Source organism: Stegostoma tigrinum, unplaced genomic scaffold, assembly GCF_030684315.1.
Source record: "Stegostoma tigrinum isolate sSteTig4 unplaced genomic scaffold, sSteTig4.hap1 scaffold_82, whole genome shotgun sequence".
Classification (NCBI taxonomy): Eukaryota; Metazoa; Chordata; class Chondrichthyes; order Orectolobiformes; family Stegostomatidae; genus Stegostoma; species Stegostoma tigrinum.
Genome location: NW_026728768.1, coordinates 260,124 through 279,147, shown reverse-complemented (window position 1 = coordinate 279,147; position 19,024 = coordinate 260,124). Strand labels below are relative to the sequence as shown.

Genomic DNA, 19,024 nt, shown 5'->3' with positions numbered 1-19,024 from the left:
CTTTGTTAAATATATAGAAAGGAGGACAGACCAAAGTTAATACAAGCCCCTAAGAAAATGAGGTTGGAGAAATAATATTGGGGAACCAGGAAATGGCTGAAGAGTTAAATAAATTCTTTGCATGAGTCCTCAAGGCCTACTGGTATTATCATTAACCTATTAATCCAGAAACCCAGAAAATGTTCTGGGGACCTGGGTTCGATGGTGGAAGTTTAATTTTAAAAAGAAGTCTGGACTTAAGAATCTACCGATCACCATGAATCCATTGTCACTAATGTCCTTCAAGGGAGGAAATCTGCCAACCTCACCTGGTCTGGCCCACATATGACTCCTGACCACAGCAATGAGCTTGACTCTCAACTGCCCTCTAAAATGGCCTCGCAAGCCACTCAGTTGGACCAACCACTACTTAGACTCAAAGAAATGAAACTGGATAAATCACACAGCATTGACCTAGGCACCAGAAAAGACAATGGCAGAAACTGCCCTGTCGACCATGCAAAGTCCTCCTCACTAACATCTGGGGGTTAGTGCCAAAATTGGGAGAACTGTCTCACAGATTAGTTAATCAACAGTCTGACACAGTCATAATATCTTTCACACAATGTCCCAGACTCCACCATCACCATCCCTGGATATGTCCTCTCTCACCGGCAGGACAGACCCAGCAGAGGTGGTGGCACAGTGGTGTGCAGTCAGGACAGTGTTGCTCTAGGAGGCCTCAGCATTGACTCTGGACTCCATGAAGCCTCATGGCTTCAAGTTAAACATGGCCAAGGAAAGCTCTTGCCGATTACCACGTACCGTCCTCCCTCAGCTGCTGAATCAGTACTCTGCAATGTTGAACAACACTTAGAGGAAGCACTGAGGATGGCAAGGGCACAAAATGTATTCTGGGTGGGGGATTTCAATATCCACTGCGAAGAGTAGCTCAGCACCAGTGCTACTGATCGAGCTGGTCAGATCCTAAAGGACACAGCTGCCAGACTGGGTTTGCGGCACGTGGTGAGGGAGCCAACAAGAGGGAAAAACATACTTGACCTCATCCTTACTAATCTGCCAGCTGCAGTTGCATCTGTCCATGTCAGTTTCAGTAAGAGTGACCATCGCACAGTCCTTGTGGAACAACGTCCCGCCGTCACATTGAGAACAACCTCCATCATGTGTGTGGCACTATCACTGCAGTAAATGGGACAGACTTCACATAGATCTAGCAACACAAGGCTGGGCATCCATGAGGTGCTGTGGGCCATCAACAGCAGCAGAATTGAACTCTAGCACAATCTACAACCTTCGTGGCTCAGTATGTCCCTCACTCAACCGTTACCATCAATTCTGGTTTAATGGAGAGTGCAGGAGGGCATGCCAGGAGCAGCACCAGGCTTACCTGAAGATGAGGAATCAACTTGGTGAAGCCACCAAACAGGACTACTTGCATGCCAAATAGCGAAAGCAGCAAGTGATAGGCAGAGCTAATCAATCTCACCATGGATCTGATCTAAGTTCTGCAGCCCTGCCACATCCAGTCATGAATGGCAATGGACAATTAAACAACTCACTGGAGGAGGAGGAGGAGGCACCACAAATGTCCCCATCCTCAACGATGGAAGAACCAAGCACATCAGTGCAAAACATAAGGCTGAAGCATTTGCAGAAATCTTTAGCCACAAGCGCTGAATGGGTGATCAAACTCGGCCTCCTCCAGTGATCCCCACTATTGCAGATACCAGTCTTCTGTCAATTCAATTCACTCCATGTGATATCAAGAAATGGTTAGGGACACTGGATACCGCAAAGGCTATGGGCCCTGGCAACATTCCAGCAACAGTACTGAAGATTTGTGCTCCAGAACTTGCTGCTGCCCGAGCCAAGCTGTTCTAGTTTGTTTCAACACTGGTATCTACCCGACAATGTAGAAAATTGCCCAAGTATGTCCTGTACAGAAAAAGCAGGACAAAACCAGGCCAGCCAATTACTGCTCCATTAGTCTACTCTCAATCATCAGTAAAGTGATGGAAGGTGTCATCAACAGTGCTATCAGGCAGCACCTGCTCAGAAATAACCTACTCAGTTACGCCCAGTTTGGGTTCTGCCGTGGCCACTCAGCTCCTGACCCCATCACAGCCTTGGTTCAAACGTGGACAAAAGAGCTGAATTCCAGAGCTGAAGTGAGAGCGACAACCCTTCACATCAAGGCTGCATCTGACCGAGTGTGGCATCAAGGTGCCCTAGCAAAATGGGAATCAATGAGTTTCACAGGCAAACTCACCGGTGGTTGGAGTTATACCTGACACATGGGAAGGTGGTTGTGGTTGCTGGCAGTCAATCATTTCAGCTCCAGAAGATCTCTGCAGGAGTTCCTCAGGGTAGTGTCCTCGGCCCAACCATCTTCGGCTACTTCATCAATGACCTTCCCGCCATCATAAGGTCAGAACTGGGGATGTTCGCTGATGTTTGCACAATGTTCAGCACCATTTGACTTCTCAGACACTGAAGCAGTCCAAGTTCACGTGCAACAAGATCTGGACAATATCCAGGCTGGGTTGACAAGTACCAAGTGACATTTGCGCCACACAAATGCCAGGCTCTGACCATCTCTTGACATTCAATAGTGTTACCATCAATGAATCCCTCACTCTCAGCTGGGCGTTACCATTGACCAGAAACTCAACTGGTCATCACATTAAGATAGTGGCCACATGAGGAGGCCAGATGCTGGGAATATCACATCAAATAACTCACCCCCTGACTCCTCAAAGCCTGTCCGCCATCTAAAAGGCACAAGTCAGGAATGCGATGGAACACTCCCCCACTTGCCTGGATGAGTGCAGCTCCAACAACACTCAAGAAGCTTGACACCATCCAGGACAAAGCAGCCAGTACAACATCTACAAGTATCCACTCCCTCCATCTGCAATGCTCAGTAGCAGCGGTGGGTACTAACTACAAGATGCACTGCAGAAATTCACCAACGCTCCTCAGACAGCACCTTCTAAACCCAAGACCACTTCCATCCAGAAGGACAAGGGCAGCAGACATATGGGAACACCACCGCCTCCAAGTCCCTCACCATCTTGACTTGGAAATACATTGCCATTCCTTCCCCTCAAAATCCCAGAATTCCCTCCCTAATAGCGCTGCGGGTCAACCCACAGCAGGAAGAATGCAGTGGTTCAAGAAGGCAGCTCACCATCACCTTCTCAAGAGGCAACTCAGGATGGGCAAGAAATACTGGCCAGGCAGTGACACACATGTCCCACAAATGAATACAGTCACAGTAAAAGACACTGACAGTGTTCCAAAATTCCTGCATAATCAAAGGGCAAATGATAGGACAGGATATAAAACAACAACTATCCCTAAAGAAAAGATATGAGGGAAACTAACTGGGTTAAAGACCATTAGGTCCCCTGGGCCCGAAGTGCTGCATCCTAGGATATTAAAAGTAATAGCTATAGTGATAGTTGATGCACTGATCACAATCTCTCCAGTATCCTTGGCTTTTCAAAAAGTCCCAGTGCCCCACAGGGCAGTATGGTGGCTCAGTGGGTAGCATGCTGTTTCAGTGGCAGGGACCTGGATTCAATCCCATCCACAGGTGACTTTCTGTGAGGAATCTGAACCTTATCCCCGTGTCTGTGTGGGTTTCTTCCAGCTGCTCTGGTCTCTTCCCACAATCCAAACATGCACAGATTAGGTGGATTAGCCATGGGAAATGCAAGGTTGCAGGGGCTGGGCAGCTGGTTGAATCTGGGTGCCATGCTCTTCCGAGAGTCAGTTTGGACACAATGGGCCAAGTGGCCTGCTCTCATGCTGCAGGGATTCTATGACTAGTACCTTTATTTTAGAAAGGAAAGGAGACAAAAAAGATAACTACTGGCCAGTTAGCTTAATGTCTGTTATTGGAAAATGCAACAGCCTATCAGAAAAGATGTAATTGCAGAGCACTTAAAATACATAATACAATCACAGTCACTACGGCTTGATAAACAGGAAATTGTGCATGACAGATTTATAAGAATTCCATGAGGAGATTACAAGTAGTACAAATAAAAGGGTGTAACATTCAAAAAGGTATTTGTAAAAATAATCACACTTCAAGCAGATAAGACTTTTAATAAGACCACATAGTTTTGGGGAAATATATTAACATGGATAGGGGATTGACCAAATAATAGAGAACAGACATTTGGTACAGGGGGAGTCATTTCCAGGTCGGCAAGCTGTAAACAGTGAACTGCCATACGGATCAATGCCACGGCCATTCTTGTTGCGAATAAATATTAATGACATAGTGATGAAAGTGAATGTACTATTACCGAGCTTACAGAAAACACAAAAATAGGTATGGAAGACAAGTGATGAGACTGCCAGACTGCCTGCAGAGGGATGTACAAAAGTTAAGACGCTCAGACTGGAGTATTTTTAACAGTATGAGAATCAAACGCTATAGGGAAACGGCAGGAAAGTGGTATCGAGGAATATCAGTATTTTATGATCTCATTGAGTGGCAGACTCAATGGACTGAATAGCCTTCTGCTCATTGATCATATTTCAAGAGTAAAACCTAGAGTCAATGAAATTCTAATTGAATTAAATATGGAAAATCAGCAAGGACATGTTACATTGCTTAACCCAAAGTCAAAGCACAAAAGCAGATTCCACAAAAGCACAGATAGCACATTCTTTGAGATGCCTCTTACTTCCAGACCAAAACGTTGCAACAAAAACTCACTAATGTAGAACCAAGAATACAAATATTCATGCAGCTACTTTCATGATGTGAAATGTCAATGTGATCTGTCACCCGCCAGTGACACAATAAGCAATGCTGCAGTAAGGTCAAGACAGACAATTAGGATGATTATTATTGATCAGTTTGGGTATTCAGAGACAGTGAGGGGGTTCTCAGACAATGTTGAAGCTCAAAGCACTTACAATCTGGGATTATGGTTTCCCTCCAGCACTACATTACAAAAGAAGAAGAAATGCTGAGAAATCAAAGGTCGAAAAACATGGCATACGTTTTAGGTAACACAGGAAGAAACCAGAGTGTGTCCAAATTCTGTGACAGAATATAATTTTCATACAACGCTTTCCTTAACATTTGGAAATAAGAAAGTATCTTTCATCAATGTTGTGTATATGGCTGCATTATTTTCTCTCAAACTGTGTTCTGTCACTGCTGTGAACAAAACAAAAACAGTGTTCTGGAGAGATAGCAGGAACTGCACATGCTGGAGAATCGGAGTTAACGAGGTGTACAACTGGATGAACACAGCAGGCCAAGCAGCATCAGAGGAGTAGGAAAGCTGACGTTTCGGGCCTAGACCCTTCTTCAGAAACATCAGCTTTCCTACTCCTCTGATGCTGCTTGTCCTGCTGTGTCCATCCAGCTCTCCACCTTGTTGTCTCAGAAACAGTGTTACAGTGATTAATATGGGTCCTAGCTCTGACCAACTTTTTGTGCGAAAGGTTGAATGTTCATCATTCTAGTTCTTGTACTCATTTTGCAGGACCTAAATGCCACAGCACAGTGGCTGAGTGGTTAGCACCACTGCCTTACAGTGACAGGGCCCCAGGATCGATTCCAGTTGTGGACAACTGTCTGTGTGGAGTTTGCACATTCTCCCCATGACTGTTTGAATTTCCTCCAGTTACTCCCATTTCTTCCCACACTCTAAAAGATATTGCTGCTACGGGATTGTACGACATAATAAATGTGTTAGTGAGAATGGGGGGAAAAGAGTCCCTTAAGACACAAGGGTAGCCTTGGAGAAAGTCTCAAGGGCAACAAGGTGGTGCAGTGGTTGGCACTACTGCCTCACAGTACCAGGGACCTGGGCTCAATTCCACCCTTGGGTGACTCTTCGTTTACACATTCTCCCCATGTCTGTGAGGGTTTTCGCTAGGTGCTCCAGTTTCCTACCACAGTCCAAAGATGTGCAAATTAGGTGGATTGACCACACTAAATTGTCCATAGCTAAGGTTTGTTAGCCTTGCAGGGGTAGGTGCGGACCTGTTGGGCTGAATGTTTCTACACTGTAGGGATTCAGTGAACCCTCTTTCTACCGATGTTGTTGGCAGCAATGTGCACAATGAGCTATGTAGGAATCCTGCTCATTGACTGCAGCTCCACCTTCAACACTATTATCCCCTCCAGACTGATCTCAAAACTCTATGACCTAGGTCTCTGCTCTGCCCTCTGCTACTGGATCCTCAACTTTCTGACCCAAAACCACAGTGAAGATAGGTAACTGCCCCTCCTCCACAATAACACTAGTGCCCTCTAAGGATGTTTTCTCAGCCCCCTACTGCACTCCTTGTGCACCCATGACTGTGTTGCCAAATTCCAAATTAACGCCATCTGCAAGTTAACTGACGACACCACTGCAGTGGGATGGATATCTAACAATGAATCAAAATACAGAAGGGAGGCAAAGGGTTTGGTGACGTGGTGCAGAGAACAACCTCTCTCTCGATGTCGGCAAAACTAAAGAACTGATCACTGATTTCAAAAGACAGGAGGAGAACACGCCCTGATGTATATCAATGGAACTGAGGTTGAGAGGGTGGAGCGTGTCAAGTTCCCTGGTATGACGATAATCAACAACCCGTCCTGGACTTGCCACGAAAATACGTTGGTCAAGGCGGCACAACAATGCTTCTCCTTCCTCAGGCGGCTCAGGAAATTTGGCCTGGCCAATTTCTACAGATGCACCATTAAAAGCACATTGTCCAAGTGTATAATGGCCTGGTATGGCAACTATTCTGCCCAGGACTGTGAGAAACTACAGAAGCGGGTGTGCACAGCCCAGATCATCACGGAAGCCAACCTCTCATCCAAGGACTCCATTTACATGGCTCACTGCTGCGGAAAGGTAGCCAGCATCACCAAAGACCCATCGCACCTACGTAATGATCTCCTACATCCTCTTCCATCAGGCACCAGGTACAGAAGCCTGAACACACACACACCAACAGTTTTAGGAACAGCTTCTTCCCAGTTGTTATCAGACTGATAAATAGACTCTCTAGCCTGAAATAACGCTGATCTTGCTAACATTGATCTCACTGAGCGCATACTCTGTTCAGTGTAACCTGCATGCCTCTGTCATTTTCATCTGTATATCCTTCGCTTACTATGATCTGCCTGTACCACTCATAAATAAAGATTTTCACTCTACTTTGGTACACGTGACAATAAATCAATCAATTAGTCAACAACCTTAATACAAGTTTGAGGAACAAGACTTCATCATCTGTCTTGTCACTTTCTAGCCTTCTGGTCCAATATTAAGTTCAACCAATTTAGATCAGAACCTACGCTTCCATCTTGCTCCTGTATCCCTTTTTGCATTCAGATGCCTATGTAGCTATTCACACCTCTTCTGGACACAACCTTTGATTTTTTTTTAAAAAATTACCATTGTGTTACCAAGCTTTTGCAAAAAATAATGTTTCGTAACATAATTTCTTCTACCCTCCACCTCATCACAAGCATTCCCTTCAGAATTTTTGGGAGTTTTCCGACCTCCTGTCTACCAGCCGGAAATACCTTACATTTGTGTCTTTCATTTCAGAGAGACTTTTATTACCAAAGCATTTTTGTCTTACACCCAATGGAACAAACGCAAGATCATGATATTTCAAACAATTGGAATAATTTATACGAGAAGAAAAACATGTCGTGTGGTTGACAAGTCCACTCTGAATGGTCGAGCTGTCAATAGAATCCCTGGCGGTGTGGAAACAGGCCATTTGGCCCTAGACGTCCACATCGACCCTCCAAAGAGCACGTCACCCAGACTCACCCCCTTGCTTTAGCCCTGTAACCCTACATTTCTCATGGCTAATCCACCGAATACACACATCTTTAGGCTGTGGGACGGAATCAGAGACCTGTTGTAAACTCATGCAGAACCTCGTGGAAACCCACACAGGCACAGAGAGAATGTGCAACCTCCAGACAGACAGTTCCCCGAGAATGGAATTGAACCTGGGTCCCTGACAGGCAGCAGTGCTAACCATTGAGCCTCTGTGCCAATAAGGAGAAAGGAACAGGGAATACAGGCTGTACAATCTTCTGGCTAATTCAAAGAAGGTGGAAGTTTTAAAACATTTCTGTTTACAGAGAACAGGTCATTGAGTGTCAATGTATGTCACTTCTAGCAGGTGCAAATGAGCCCCGTTAAAAGTTCAACTGTTTATCTTAAACTGGTCATGACTGAACAGCCCCTGCTAACAGCAGGTGTTTCACTTTGGACTTCTGCAAGTGAAGGCTTGTTTGTTTGTCAGGACAGATGTGATAGAGGCCAAGAATCAGGGAAGATGGAAGGGAGACCTTACAAGAAACAATATGTGTGGAAGTGTGGTTGAGGTAGCTTTGGGAATTTGGAGAATGTAGTGAATATTCATGAAATTGCATGAAATTCTTCAGGGGAAGGATGAACAGCCAAGGTCCAAGTGGGAGCAAAATAGAAAATGAAAACAGCAAGGAACAGGAACTCAGGTCATGCTTGTGGACTGAATGAGGGTGTACCGCAGGATAATCACCTAATCAATGTATCATTTCCCCTTTGCAGAGAAAACACTGGAAAAATTGAATATACCTGTATGTTTGAACAGATGAAGTACGGGTAAATCGCTGTTTCACTTTACAAGTGTATTTGGGACCTTGCTTGGTGACTGAGGAGTGGACTACAGAGGGAATGGTCACTTTGGAATGCTGAAAGGGGATACTGGTGAAGATGCTGGAAGATAATCTGCTGAACGCAGAGGTTGATGGAGGGACAAGCTGAGAATAAGGAGAATTTATGATTCTGGGATAGGTGGAATGGATGAGGGCCGAATTTTGTGAAATGGATCAAAGTGAAAGTTCTGCGAACCATGTTGGGGTCCTTGGTTGTGGAAAAGAGAAAGCATCTCACACATGCCGGTGCGGTGTGCTCTGCTCATTACAAACAAGCAGTTTTCAGTCGGCCAATCATTATCACATATGACCTATATGTCTGGCATAAGACTGGCTGCAAATTTCATAGACAATGTTGGTCAATGCAATGAGAATTATTTTTGGACTGACAACAGCATCCTGCTAGGGGAAAATACCATTCACATAACCACTATACAGCAGCAGCATGAATTACTTGCTTAAGCTCAAACTTTTGAGAAGCTTTGGTTTTCCATGGCAATTTGAGGTAGACCAGGCACTTTTCAGTTCTAAAATTTGAACCATTTGACAATGCACACTATACACATCAGTCATCTACTTGTGATATCCATTATAGAACATAGAACATAGAACAATACAGCACAGAACAGGCCCTTCGGCCCTCGACGTTGCGCCGACCTGTGAACTAATCTAAGCCCCTCCCCTGACACGATCCCATCATTATCCATATGCTTATCCAAGGACTGTTGAAATGCCCCTAATGTGGCTGAGTTAACTACTTTGGCATGCGGGGCATTCCACGCCCATAGCACTCTCTGAGTAAAGAACCTGCCTCTGACATCTGTCTTAAATCTATCACCCCTCAATTTGTAGCTATGCCCCCTTGTACAAGCTGAAATCATCATCCTCTGAAAAAGACTCTCACTGTCCACAATATCTAATTTTCTGATCATCTTATATGTCTCTATTAAATCCCCCCTTAGCCTCCTTTTCTCCAATGAGAACAGACCCAAGTCTCTCAGCCTTTCTTCATAGGGCCTGTGCTCCAGACCAGGCGGCATCCTGGTAAATCTCCTCTGCACCTTTTCCAATGCTTCAACATCTTTCCTGTCATGGGGCGACCAGAACTGCACGCAATATTCCAAATGAGGCCGCACTAGCATTTTGTACAGTTGGAGCATGACATCATGGCTCCGGAAGTCAATCCCTATAAATCCCGTGACTGTACAAAACGCTAGTCGAGTAGCCTGTATCTCAGTATTCTCCTCGACAACATTGTCGTTTTCCAGAGTGAATACTGTCAAAAAATATTCAATTAGTGCTTCCCCTATCTCCTCTGACTCCACACACAACTTCCCACTACTGTCCTTGATTGGCCCTCATCTTACTCTCGTCATTCTTTTATCTTTTATCTTATTTATCTTCATGATGTACTTTATGAACAATACCACACATCCCCACATCACTTTAAACCTTTGGAACCTTAACAAGTTGTAGATATCTCCAATTAGCTCACTTCTTCGCTTGAAGCAGAGCAAGGACTAAGTCCTACACGGTGAAAATGCTAGAAACAACAATGAGCACTGTCCTGCTGAGCCTTACCTAACTTAGTTTGGTCAGTAACGACCAGCACCCAGTTCAAAGTTGCACAATTGCTCAAGTTTTGCATTTCAGAGAGTGACTATTGTAAACATGGAAGCTAGGAGCAGGGGGGAGGCCAAATGGCTCTTTGAGCCTGCTCCACCATTCTTCATGATCATGACTGATCATCCAACTCAACAGCCTAATCCTGCTTTCTCTCCATAACACTTGATCCCATTCACCCCAAGTGTTATATCTAGCCATATCTTGAATGCGTTCAATGTTTTGACATGAACTGCTGGCTTCGGTAATGATTTCCACGGACTCACCATTCTTTGGGTGAAGAAATACCTCCGAAATCGTCTATCCTGAATCCTCATACTGTGACCCCTGGTTCTGGACACACCCACCACTGGGAACTGCATCTATCCTGTCCAGTCCTGTTCGAATTTTATAAGTCACCTCATTCATTTGAATTCCAGCGAAAACAATCTTAACCGAGTCAATCTCTGATCAAACATCAGACCTGCCATTCCCGGAAACAGGCTGATAAACATGCGCTGCACTGATAAACTATGAGAGCAACAGCATCCTTCCGCAGAAAAGGAGCACAAAACTGCACACACTATTTTAGGTGCGGCTTCACCAAGGTGCTGCGTAACTGCAACACCACATTCCGGCTTCTGTACTCGAAACCTCTCGGAACGAAGGCCAACAGACCATTTCAGAGATGGGAGGAACTGCCAATGCTGGAGAATCTGAGATAACAAGGTGTGGAGCCGGATGAACACAGCTGGCCAAGCGGTATCAGAGGAGCAGGAAAGATGACGTTTCGGGTTTGGGCCCTTTTTCAGAAATGGGGGAGGGGAAGGGGATTCTGAAATAAATAAAGAGAGAAGGGGAGGTGGATAGAAGATGGATAGAGGAGAAGATAGGTGGAGACAGATCAAAGAGGCGGCGCTGGAGCCAGTAAAGGTGAGTGTTGTTGGGGAGTTATGATGGAGGTTCGTCAGTCAAGGGAAGACAGACAGGTCAAGGAGGAGGGGATGATGCTGGTAGGTAGGAGGTGGGGTGGAGATTAGGGTGAGAGTTCGGGTTAGGGTTACACCCTAACCCCACCCCACCTCCTACCCACCAGCGTCAGCCCTGCCTCCTTGACCTGTCTGTCTTCCCTTGACTGGTCAACCCCCTTCCTAACATTTGTCTTTACCAGTCTCTTTCTCTTCACGTATCTATAGAAACTCTGTGTCAGTCTTTATGTTCCCTGTATGCTTACTTTACTGCATTTACCCCTTCTTAATCAATCCCTTGGTCCTTCTTTGCTAAATTCTACTATGCTGCCAATCCTCAAATGTTGTTTCCATGGATCAGATACTATCGCTAATTGCCTTTGTTAAGTCATTGATTGGTCCTCTTACCCATTTTGCTTTCATGCCAGACAGGAATAAACAGTTGTTGCAGTCCGCCCACGTGCTCCTTAAATGTTTGCCATTGCCTATCCACTGTCATCCCTTTAGCCTTGATAGATCACAAAGAGTTGCTTAATTTCATGCCTCATATCTTCAGCTTTCATTATTAAGATGCAGCACCCTGGTCTCCAAATCAACTCTCACACTCTCCATCTTGATTGAAAAAATTCTATCATGTTGCGGCCACTCATCTCGAAGAAATCTTGCACAGCTAGATTGGCAATGATTCCCTTCTCATTACACAGCACCCAGTCTTAGATGCACTGCTTTTCAGTTGGTTCCTCAACATATTGCTCAAGAAAACCATCCCGTATCCATTCCAGGTCTGTTCTAGTTCTGTCATAAACTAGTAGAGCTCTCAACAATAAATTAGAAGGCTATGGCTTCAAGCTGTAATTTATATTTAAGCATAATTTTTAGGGTAATACTTCAATGAAGTACTGAGGAATTTGGATTGTCGGAGATGCCAGCATTCAGAAGAGGCATTAACTTGAGGCTCCATCTGCTGATAAGAGCTCAGATCAACTGAAGTCGTGACACACTTTGCCTGGGTCATAAATTCTAGTGACAAACCAGTCCATATCAATAGTGCAAGATAACAAAGTGTGGAGCTGGATGAACACAGCAGGCCAAGCAGCATCTCAGGAGCACAAAAGCTGACATTTCGGGCCTAGACCCTTCATCAGAGAGGGGCATGGGGAGAGGGAACTGGAATAAATAAGGAGAGAGGGGGAGGCGGACCGAAGATGGATAAAAAAGAAGATACGTAGACAGGAGTGTACAGGTGGGGAGGTAGGGAGGGGATAGGTCAGTCCAGGGAAGACAGACTGGTCAAGGAGGTGGGATGAGGTTAGTAGGTAGGAAAAGGAGGTGCAGCTTGAGATGGGAGGACGGGATGGGTGGGAGGAAGAACAAGTTAGGGAAGCAGAAACAGGCTGGGCTGGTTTTGAGATGCAGTGGGGGGAGGGGAAGAACTGGGCTGGTTTTGGGATGCAGTGGGGGAAGGGGAGATTTTGAAGCTTGTGAAGTCCACATTGATACCATTGGGCTGCAGGGTTTCCAAGCGGAATATGAGTTGCTGTTCCAGCAACCTTCGGGTGGCATCATTGTGGCACTGCAGGAGGCCCATGATGGACATGTCGTCTGAGGAATGAGAGGGGGAGTTGAAATGGTTCGCGACTGGGAGGTGCAGTTGTTTGTTGTGAACCAAGCGGAGGTGTTCTGCAAAGTGGTTCCCAAGCCTCTGCTTGGTTTCCCCAATGTAGCGGAGGCCACACCGGGTGCAATGGATACGATATACCACATTGGCAGATGTGCAGGTGAACAAAACGAAAATGAGCTCAAAATTCATACTGGCAAGTAGACCCGCTTGACAATATGAATTGGTGCAGAGCACACTTAGATGTTGGAAGCAACTGCGGACACTTGGTTCAATGGTGCTGCCTCCAAATGAAGCTACCTCACCCAGCTGCCAAGGGATCTGGACTGCATCGTGAAGCAAAAGGTTCAGGCTTCGTTGGTCACATAAATCTGTGGGTTCAGCTACTTGTTTGAAGATATCTGCAAAAGTTATCCAGAAGAAAAATACTGACATTCCTAAACTTAAGGGAGGTAGTTGAGAGTTCAATACATCCAATACATCTTCCTCAATTGCCTTGCTTTGTAAATTATCTTAAACCATTATTTTATTACCTTGATTGGCTATTTGCAAACAACTGTGGAAACAAAAACTTCTGTTTGTTTACAACAATGGACAATGGATGTTGTATGATTCTCCAAGGAAGTCATTTTGTCAATTTCTTTCTTGATTGTAAATCTCAAACCTCTCTAATATCTCCTCGTTCATTTCACAGAGGTAATCTTTGTGTGGACCTGGAAAACATCGGCACCGTCCTCAATGAATATTTTGTGTCAATCTTTACAATGGAAAAGGACACTGCAAGTAAGATATCAGGGCAAAGGACCTCGGAGCATCAGAGGTTAAGAGACAGGGAGATGCAGCTGGTTGAGCAACTTTAAAAGTGGATACATCTACAGGGCGAACTGAAATGTATACCAGCTCGCGGGGGAAGTGAGGGAGGAGATATCTGGGCCGCTGGCAGCAATTTTCAAAGCCTTGTCAATCGCACGTGAAGTAATGAAACACTATTAACATTGTCCCACTATGAACAAACGGAGAGAGGAACAGACCAGGAAATTAAAAGCCAGTCAGAATAATCTCAGCACTGGTGAAGCTATAAAGAGGCATTCTTAGGGGTAGAATGTACTTGCAAGAAATAATCAGGGATAAACACTATGGATTTGTTAAGATGAGGTCACATTATGCATTTGATGTGGGCTTAGTAAAGTCCCCCTTGGCAGATTGAGCAAGAAAACAACAGCCATGGGATCAAAGGCAAAGAGGCACACTGGAGCCAAAACTGGCTGAGGCAAAGAGCACAGGGTGATTGATGGTAGAGGGATATCTATTTGACAGGATGTTTGCTTTGAGTGGGGTTGTGCAGGGCTTTCCACAAGGACCCTTGAAATTTGTCAAGTTAATTCATCATTTGGGCTTAAACACAGGATGTATGACTGTATCGCTAGCGAATGGCTAATTTAGTGAGGAGGATATCGATGGAATGGCCATGTAAATAACAGCCATGGGATCAAAGGCAAAGTGGCACACTGGATCCAAAATTGGTTGACAGACAGGAAGAATAAACTTCAGGAGGAGATCAACAGACTGGTCAGCTGGGCACAGCAATTGAACTCAACCAGGAAAAGTGTGAGCTAATGAACTTGGGAGGGCGAACAACGCAAGGGATCACACTACGAAGGGTGTAATCCTGGAGATGACTGAAAAAAACAGCTGCCTGGGCTGGGGGTTGTCATGGAATCATATAGTACAGAAGGGGTCCTATGGCCCACTAAGGCTGTACCTCTAAAAATACACTGCAACATATACTAGTCCCATTTTTACACACTGGACCATTCTCTTAAATATTACGACATGTCAACTGCTCATCCAAGTACTTTTCAAAGGTTGTGAGGTTTCCTGTTTCAACTTCCCGCCCAGGCAATGCGCTCCAGACCTTCACCACACTCTGGATGAAAACGATTTTCCTCAAACCTCTAAAATATTCCCGTCTTTCTCTTGAAAATTATGCCCTATTGTTATTGATGCTTTAACTAAGGGGAACAATGCTTTCTATTCAACCCATCTATACCTCTCATAATCTTATATGCCTCTGTCAGGACCTCCATTCACCCACCAAACCTTCTCTGCTTCACAGAAAATAATATGATTTTTTCCAGTCTTTCTTCACAGCTAAAATGCTCCAACACATGCAACATCCTTTTCATTCCCTCCAGTGCAATTACATCCTTCCTAATGGGTGGTGACCAAAATGCCACACACGACTCCAGCTGTGGCCTAACCAAACTTTTAAACAACTCCAAAGTGACCTTCCCACTCTTACAATTTATGCCACAACTGATAAAGGGAGGTGTCCCATATGTCTTTGTAACAACCCTTACTAGCCTGACCTGACCCCTTCAGGAATTCATGAACAAGCACTCCAGGATCCCTTTTCTCCTCTAAGCTTCCCAGTGTCCTGCTATGCATTAGATTGAGATTTTATTATCACATGCATTCAATACAGGGTACAAGAGTACAAAGAAAAGAGTACAAAGTTGCCTTAGACGGTGCCATCTCAGGTACAAAGTACTTTGGTACGCAATTTTAGTTGCAGAAGTACAAAATTTATCCATCCTTCTTTACTCAGAGTCGTAGGGGAGTGGAATGCAATGCCGGAGAGGGTAGTGGAGTCAGCCTCAACAGGGGCATTTCATCGGCTATTAGACAAGCACATGGATGATAGTATAAGGGAGGGGCGGAGGTTAGATTGACCACAGGATTAGGGTAAAAGTTCGGCACAACATCGTGGGCTGAAGGGCCTGTACTGTGCTGTACCGTTCCATGCTCCATGTGATAAAAATAAATGAATAAGTTAAAATGTTCAGCACTACAGTCTTCTTATTAGAACAGTAGAAGAATAAAAACAAAAGTTTAAAAAGTCAAACATTCCAGTCCTCAGGTATGACTCCAGTGGAGAGTAGAGAGGCAAATGTAATTCCTCTCTTCAAGAAAGGAAATAGGGAAATCCCCGGCAATTACAGACCAGTAAGTCTCACGTCTGTCGTCTGCAAGGTGTTAGAAAGGATTCTGAAGGATAGGATTTACGACCATCTGGAAGAGCATGGCTTGATCAAATACAGTCAACACGGCTTTGTGAGGGGTAGGTCATGCCTCACAAACCTTATCGAGTTTTTTGAGGCTGTGACTAGAAAAGTTGATGAGGGTCGAGCTGTCGATGTGATGTATATGGACTTCAGCAAGGCATTTGATAAGATTCCCCATGGTAGGCTCATTCAGAAGGTCAGGAGGAATGGGATACAGGGGAACTTAGCTGCTTGGATACAGAATTGGCTGGCCAACAGAAGACAGCGAGTGGTAGTAGAAAGAAAATATTCTGCCTGGAAGTCAGTGGTGAGTGGGGTTCCACAGGGCTCTGTCCTTGGGCCTCTACTGTTTGTAATTTTTATTAATGACTTGGATGAGGGGATTGAAGGATGGGTCAGCAAGTTTGCAGACGACACAAAGGTCGGAGGTGTCGTTGACAGTGTAGAGGGCTGTTGTAGGCTGCAGCGGGACATTGACAGGATGCAGAGATGGGCTGAGAGGTGGCAGATGGAGTTCAACCTAGATAAATGCAAGGTGATGCATTTTGGAAGATCGAATTTGAAAGATGAGTACAGGATTAAGGATAGGATTCTTGGCAGTGTGGAGGAACAGAGGGATCTTGATATGCAGATACAGAGATCCCTTAAAATGGCCACCCAAGTGGACAGGGTTGTTAAGAAAGCATATGGTGTTTTGGCTTTCATTAACAGGGGGATTGAGTTTAAGAGTCATGAGATCTTGTTGCAGCTCTATAAAACTTTGGTTAGACCGCACTTGGAATACTGCGTCCAGTTATGGTCGCCCTATTATTGGAAAGATGTGGATGCTTTGGAGAGGGTTCAGAAGAGGTTTACCAGGATGCTGCCTGGACTGGAGGGCTTATCTTATGAAGAGAGGTTGACTGAGCTCGGTCTCTTTTCATTGGAGAAAAGGAGGAGGAGAGGGGACCTAATTGAGGTATACAAGATAATGAGGCACAGATAGAGTTGATAGCCAGAGACTATTTCCCAGGGCAGAAATGGCTAGCATGAGGGGTCATAGTTTTAAGCTGGTTGGTGGAAAGTATAGAGGGGATGTCAGAGGCGGGTTCTTGACACAGAGAGTTGTGAGAGCATGGAATGCGTTGCCAGCAGCAGTTGTGGAAGCAAGGTCATTGGGGTCATTTAAGAGACTGCTGGACATGCATATGGTCACAGAAATTTGAGGGTGCATACATGAGGATCAATGGTCGGCACAACATTGTGGGCTGAAGGGCCTGTTCTGTGCTGTCCTGTTCGGTTCTATGTTCTATGTTCTATTACAGTCCTTTCCTAAGCCACGAGTTTGCAGACACTCTGAACGAGGCTTCCCCCGTGATGGTTTGTATTCCCTGCGCTGGGCTAAAACCCACCCATCCTTGCCAGTCGACTTCACTGCTGACTGGCGTTGCTGACCTCCATCAGGCACGACAGGCTTTGCCACATTAAGTACTCTCTTATCTTATTCCTTCTTCAGGCTATATCAATCTGCCACTGACCTGCCCATCTGACCGACGAGAAGATTGGAGCAGACAAGGGGACCTGGTAAAAGGTGTTTAAGATTTTGAAGGGCATAGAAAGGATAACTGGAAGCTGCTTTTTCCATTAGTTGACATGAACTCACTGACGGAAAGTGTGGCTGATTCAGAAAGTGTCTGAATATTTAAGCAGTATTTAGATATTCACTTCTGTTGCTGTAGGCTCCAGGGCTATGGGTCAAACAATCAAAAAGGAAATCAATGTACTGTGAGTTCAATGTAGACAGATCTTTGTTGAGCAGTGCAGTAACGACAGAGCGCACGGCCTCCTCCTGTGCAACAAACATCCATGACTCTATAATTACACAGCTTTTCTTTGAGGCATTTCTCCACTTGACTGATTCTTTGTAAATGCAAGGCCGACAAAATAAATCCTTTTATTAAAAGCTTCCATCTCACTGAGAAAGCTTCAGGCCAATTTGATAATCTGCTCTGAAAATTCTGCTCATATTTTGATAGTTATGAAAAATTCTACTATCAGGGCTGTCACAATCCACAACATTCGAAATCAATCAACAATATTCTAGAAAGATGATCATTTGCCTATCCAACGAATTTTAACTGATGTTTTTAAAAAATAGAGAAATAAATCTAGATCTGTCAAAAACTAATCAGTTCTTCCTTGGACCATACCTGTACAGACCAGGTTTCAATGAAATATGCCCATTAGTTGTGAGATACATTGTTGACAACACAACATCAAATGGGGAAAAACATGACCTCACATTAAGTGTTATCACTGCTGCAAGTGAGCAGTCGAGTCATACAGCACTTCTGAATATTTTCCAAGTATTCTAATGATGAAAACATTATTGGTAACAAAAACAGCTGCTAAGTTGGTGTCGTTGAGAAGCAATGGCATCATACAGATGTAGTGCATCATTTATCCAGCAGGAATGCACTGTGCAGATTCTGCAAAGACCACGCTCTAACTTAACATTAATAGTGGCAGTGACTAAATAGAGAAATATACTAAGACAGCAAACCTTTTGTTAAACAGTACCCGTGGTACCAGGAATGGGCTGAATAATCAAAAATTCCAGTTGATCAATAGGCCCACACACACAAAAAACACACACTCAATAACAGGAACATAACGCATGGGATATACACATTACTGTTCTCCTTCATTTACAGCATAAATAACTTCAGCAATGATGCAACTTTGCCTTAACTCAAACTTACTGGCAGGGAGCCTTCTCACTTGCACCCTCACCAGACATCACAGAGATGATGAGAATACAGTAAACATCTGGTGTGTAATTTTTGTCAGTTTATTGAGTGGGCTAGTTTGTTAAACAAAGTTTACGTACAGTTAAATCTACAGTTTACATGTGTATCGGCAATGATAGATTTCGTACTTACACTTGTATTTTTTCCTCCAGATGACCCTTGGACAGACACATCAAGCCAATTTTCAAAGAAACACTCTGATTCTTCCACTCCTACCCCTGGAAAAGGAAGTTACAGAATGCCACTGACTGACTACTTATTTGAATACAGCATAAGATACATAGAACATC

General features: G+C 44.5%; 1 protein-coding gene across 4 annotated transcripts in view; it reads right to left on the bottom strand.

Annotated features, from left to right (window-relative positions):
* The window catches only part of LOC132209292 (uncharacterized), a 73,757-nt gene that overhangs the window by 27,860 nt on the left and 26,873 nt on the right, over positions 1-19,024 (bottom strand). For 2 of the 4 annotated variants that reach the window (XR_009445390.1, XM_059644418.1), the window contains one exon: positions 18,867-18,952. The gene's annotated coding sequence lies outside the window, so the exon portion shown is untranslated. Of the gene's footprint in view, positions 1-4,938; positions 5,275-13,413; positions 13,522-18,866; positions 18,953-19,024 lie in introns of those variants that run through there. The other 2 variants (XM_059644419.1, XM_059644420.1) reach the window with 2 other exon arrangements.